The sequence below is a fragment of the Rhagoletis pomonella genome, unplaced genomic scaffold (genome assembly GCF_013731165.1).
Source record: "Rhagoletis pomonella isolate Grant_MI unplaced genomic scaffold, Rhpom_1.0 Rhpom_scaffold_00003, whole genome shotgun sequence".
Lineage (NCBI taxonomy): Eukaryota > Metazoa > Arthropoda > Insecta > Diptera > Tephritidae > Rhagoletis > Rhagoletis pomonella.
In genome coordinates this window covers 50,785,368-50,791,462 of record NW_023458557.1, presented here as the reverse complement: position 1 = coordinate 50,791,462, position 6,095 = coordinate 50,785,368, and positions in this window count along the sequence as shown.

Sequence of the window (6,095 nt, the reverse complement as noted above, 5' to 3'; positions counted from 1 at the left end):
TATTCTGCGCTGGTAATAAAAAGCTTGTAACCGGTAAATAAAGTTCCTGACAATTTTTAAACCCTTTCCGCATTCTGTGTACTCTTATAACCGGTAATTTTTGTTACCATCTCATAAGCTGGTAACAAAGTATTGCCCCGTGAAATATGCAATGCCAGAATTTGCACACTTTTTCATAGCTGAATAGCTGAATATTTTAACTGGATTACCAACGTACCTAGAATCGTGGTGACAAGAGCTGATAACATTTTTTGGTAATAAGAGTTTCCAAGGATTGGGAACTATTACCATGGATAGGTAATTATAACTAAATATATTAAAGCTTCTAATATTCATCTAGGTTGTACCAAATCGTTAATTTAGTTGAAGGGTTTGGTAAATATTAATAAATATTTTTTTGAAGCATATTTCTACAAATTCCATTCAACTTAACGTATGGTTCATAAAAGGATGTCATTAAGCTCTGCTAATACAGATAAGCTTTCTTTCAACACATGGTTTAGTCATAGTTACCAAATCTTAGTTGAGGCAACCACGATTTGGTTTGAGAGCGGAACATATTGTGGCGAATACTACGGCAACGTGAAGCGAACAACGAGAAATAGGCAGAATGTTTGAGGAATGGCGTAGAATGTTCCACAAAGAGAAACGTCAAGTTGGATGAACACTGCTTGTTAGCAGTGTAGAATGAGCGATAAACTTCAGAACGTTCTACAGTTGCCATAAGTACGAGCGCAGGTATATAAGGGCGCCGCCACAGCGAAGTGAGTTAGTTACAAGACAGCAAGCTAAAACTAAAGTGAGCAGAGAAGTGAGTTGCGAATAAGCAAGCTATAAGTTTAATTGTGTTAACAAGTTTAGTTAAGCGTTGTTATTGCTTTAACAAGTATTGTAGAGTGTTTTTACTGTATTAGCGAGTATTGTAAATTGTTTGTTGTACAATAAAGTTAATTGTACTACAATTTGGTCATCGTGAGCATTTATTTAACAATCCAGCGATACGAGCCCGAATATATTTGGGAAATCCCTCAAGGCTTCGAGGATAATCGTAACAATATTCATGCTTATGAGCAGCGTTGCCAGGTTGACGTTTTTAACGTCATTTGGACGCTTTTTGTATCCTGTTGACGTTTAGACGTTTTTTGTGTAAGAAATGACGTTTTTTAACTTTCCAGTAATTTTTCTCTATGCACAATAAATTCAATGTATAGCGTACTATTTGCTTGTAGAGTAAGTACTTACGCTCACACTTTCGGCAAATTTGTTACTAAATCTTGTAAGTAGAACTGATTTTGAATTATTTTCTTAATAAATCTTTACAAGCTTTTTTTTTGTAGCAGTTTCCCCAAAATATATATATTCTTTAGACACATGTTGTGACACGGGTTGTGTAAACACATGAGGTTACAAGGCTTATTACAATGTTTGCAATTGCATATTAAAAGCCAAATCAGGAAGAGCTGATCTATTGCAACTCGCACGCTCGCAAAAGCACTATGTTCCTTCTAAGCAGAACGTAATTTCGCATTTTCGATAACCGACCACTTAAACAAATGTCTACAAGATAAAGAAAGATATAAAAAATTTACGCGATTCTGTTAATGGAATTTAATGGACTATCAAACTGCATACTCAAAAAAATTCAAAAAAATCTGAATAAAACTTGAAAATTTAGCTGAAACTTTGCAGATTTTTTATAGTTTTTGCACAAAGTTTGAAATGTGGATTTATATTGTGTTAGTTATATAATGAGCTAGGCTTTTATGAAAAAATAACAAGCATTAAATAAACACAAAAAAACAGCCAAACTCGATCAAAATGTTGATTACTTAATCAGCTGATCACAAGTGTATGTATAAAATGATTTTTATATTAATGATCTCAAACCAGTTTACAATAGTGATATTCACCAAATTGTTGCCAACAGTCGTTGCTTGAGCTTATCTGCTGTTTTGCCAGAGTGCCAGGCCACTTTCTCACTTTGGTGAATACCACTAATGAATTTTAAATGTGCTCTGTCGAAATTCCATTTTAATATACCTTACGTACATATGTACCTTTGTATACAATAAAAGCTTAATAAGAACAACTCTATGTGCATACATGCAAAAGACGTGTTGGGTAGGAAATGACGTTTTTTCAGACCAAGAGGGACGTTTTCTCATGCTGAAAACCTGGCAACACTGCTTATGAGCCACCCCTAAAGAATGCTGAGCCCTCTCTGAGCACATGTGTGTTTCATATACGAAGAGATCCAGCTGAGCAATGCACACACATGAACGAAAGACACAAGATCACGCGGGACGGAAAGAACGAAAAAAGTTATTTTCTAGCTGCCGAAATCTCGACGCCATCTTTGCTGTAAGAAGTAAACAACGAAGAGAACGGAGAAAACCGCGAAATTGTTGAACGCATGAAAAATCATTTTTATTATGCAAATTCTTCTAAAAATCATGCCGTTGTGTTAAATTATTCTTTATCTTATGTGTACACACGTTGTCACAAGCAAAAATGAAGAAAATTGCAGTAAAAAGCCACCACCAAATTGTAAACAACGAAGAAATGTAAATAAACGGCTAATGTCAAAATCGTTCAACTTTTTTCCTTAATGCGATTCTAACGGGCTACTCTCCTGCCCGCGTGATCTTGTCTTTTTGGTTCATGATGCACACAGTCCCACTTATTGAATCGTTTGAATGGGCTAGTATTACTATGTTTATACGCACAGAATAATCGACTTAATTGAAAGCGCATTGACACCGTACACATTTCGCTCTAGTGTTTATACGGCTTTATATCGGCATCAAAGTAACCGTCTTCAAAAGCAAACAAAATAAGCTGTTTTCATTTGACATTTTATAAGTTAACATAATGGAAAGTGATAAAAATCTTGTTTTATTCGGCATTATAAAATCGTGGCAAAGAAAAAGAACGATTATTATTAATCAGCTTTTAAATACTGATGCGATTATTTGGAATTTGAGTGGAACAGCTGATCTCCAATTCGCTTTGAGTGAGAGCGGTGTTTATACACTCTTTCTAACTGTCTGGAGAAATAAACTACCGATTTGAAATGGAGTGTGAGCCAAAACACTTCGCTCTTTCAAAGCGAATTGAAATTCAGTTTATACATATCTTTTGAATCGCGGCGAAATGCATTAAAGCGACTTATGCATGCGTATAAACGTAGTATGTGTGCGTGGAAATCATTGCTCCGCTACCGCTGTTCGTATATAGGTAAAACACGCGTGTGGTAACAGAGCGCTCAGTAAGCTATGGCATGTCGATCACTGAGCTAGGCAGAGAAAGAAAAGTGTTTGTTATGACATGCCCAGACTTGTTTGTCTCAGTTTCAGTTTTGCCATCGCCGCGAGTTGTTTCGGTGTGCGCATAGTTATTTTAAAATATAAAATTTGATGCCAACCGGCGTTTCTCAGTGGATATATAATTCATGTGAATTATAATTTAAAAGTATCTATTTAGCCAAGGAAAAAGCAAAGCAGTATACTTAAACCAGCACTTCCAGCAGATGTTGATCTGGGTTTTCGCACGACTGTTCATATTTCATCGTTTCTTTTTAGGAAATTCTTACCATCATATACATACATATGTATTATTTACACTACCAACTATTTATGTAAATACGTATGTATTTTTTATGCTTAATATATGCAAATAAAAGAAGAAAGTAAACACAACAACCATCGAGTAAATTTTTATTTGTGTCAAACTGAAATTTTTTTCCAATAATAAACGGTTGCCTGATTCAAGTATACAGCAAGTTCACAAAATTAATTAAAAACTTGTATCAACCAAAGCATTGTTTCTATTTGCTCAACACTGATTTTATTCAACTAACAATATTGTCCACTCAAGATAGTCGTTTTGTAATTATTAACAAATATACATTTGTCCCAACTAGAAGTCTCAAGTAAATTGTAGACTTTCGTGAACTAGATATTTATTTCGCCATATCCAACTATGCCACTTAGTCACTATAACCAAATCGTGGTAATTATAACTAAACATTTTTCTGAATGTATGAGCAAGCAGGCAAACTATTTGGCATTGCGCATACTTAAGCCCTGTATGCAGCTCTCAAGAAAACGGTCAAGAAAAAATTGCCATTATTTCGTGTGTGTGTCCAAGGAATTTTGCCATTTTTGATACTTCACAGCCTGTTGCCTCACTCTTTCCTCAAGAAATAACGGAACGGGCATATGTTTATGTTGCAAACCTGGGTTGCCTTCTGCTCTTTTTTCACAAAAAAATTTAGAAAACCGTAGTAGAAAGCGTAGTAAATTCCTTAAGAACTGCGTACTGCCTTAAGGAAATTTGACTCAAGAAAATTTCTTAGCCATTTCTTGTACGTCATTTATATGGAGTTTTTGCTTTTCTTAAGAGCTGCATACAGGCCTTTACAAGTGAAAAAAGAATCAGATGTTTTCCCGAAATGCCTCACAGCTGAGATCACCTGATTGTATGTGCTACAGGGTTATATATCAAAAAAAAAAAAACTTTAAACGGACTCTGACAAAACCAGCAAGAAAAGTTCTATTAAGTTTAGTAGTCATTGATCAAAATGCTTCAATATATTAAACTGCTATATAAAAATAGGAATTCATTTAATTCAATGCATATTAGGCCAATTTTTAAGGTTATTTCAATAACGTTAGCCTTTTTCTACATCCCTTTAAACACCATTTCAAACATTTTGACAGGTTATTTCTACGTTTTTACAAGATATTTCTATGTACATATTTTCCAGGCGGTTTCCAGGCAGAAGAAGAATATTTGTCACTTGTATGTATGCACAATGCTATTTGGTTTGAAAAATCACACGTACACAAAACTTCTAGGAGCACTTTTGATTCCTTATTGAGAATGTGATAGCAAAACGTGCCGAACTTATCGGCCACGCGTGACGGTCACGTGACTAGGAAAGTGGCCGTCACTGTTCTTGCTGGGCGCAATGGTCGCCATACTAGCACATTCAAACGAATCAATAAGTGGGACTGTGTCCCTGCAAAAACTGCGACTACTCCATGCATGCATGCAAAGAGTACTGCCTAAGAGCCAAGGAGTACTCCAAAATTAACCACAATTTATATAAATTAGTAAGAAAGTCTAGGTTCGGGTGGAGCCGAACATTAAATACCCGGCGCAAATATTAAATATAAGTTTTTCACATTTCCGAAATTAGCGTCCTTAAATTCCGAAATATTTCCGAAGTCTCAAGCATTTCTGATAGTAACCGTTATATGAAAAGCGACCGTAATTTTAGTCCGATTTCCACAATTTCCAACGTTTTGGTTTTATGTAGCAAGCACAATTACCATATAGTACAGTTTGGTAAAAATTGGAACGGTTACCGAGATACATGTATGTGATCATAAGTGGGCGGTGCCACGCCCATTTTCCAAAATTTTATCATAAACGTATTTCTTGGTAAAGAATTGTTGCCTTAATATTTACTGATTTATCGAAGATTTCTCTAAATTACCTTTATATGGGATGTGGGCGCGGTTATTGTCCGATTTTAAAAATTTTTGGCCAGTTCGCATACTGTACCAAGGCCAATAACTGTGCCAAGTTTGGAAGAAATTGGTGCAGCGGTTACCAAGATACACATATGTAACCATAAGTGGGCGTGGCTACGCCCATTTTCCAAAGATTTATAATATTCTTATTTTTCGTCTTAAAATTATTGCAAATATCAATTTTGAGTGAATTAGCTTCGGTAGTTACTAAAATATCGCAGTTTTCGTATTTCTGAAAATTACCGTTATATGGGAGGTAGGCGTGGTACAGTATATTTTGCTTAGCTGCCCATCCTTCTTTGCACGAAAAACTTGTGCGCTTAACCGAAAAAAGCACTTAAGCGAATTTTCTTTACTACTTCAATGAGGAAGGTATCCGAATCCCTATGAAACCAAATAATGGAGGAGCACATACCACGTAGAAATTACTGCAAGAGAAATTTTTTCCGAATGGTATCTAATTATCTATATAACTACATAAAATAATTGCCGTTCTCGTTGTTCTGCAAGATGAGCAAAATAAATAATAGCTTGTAAAATTAGGGTAAGGGTAGG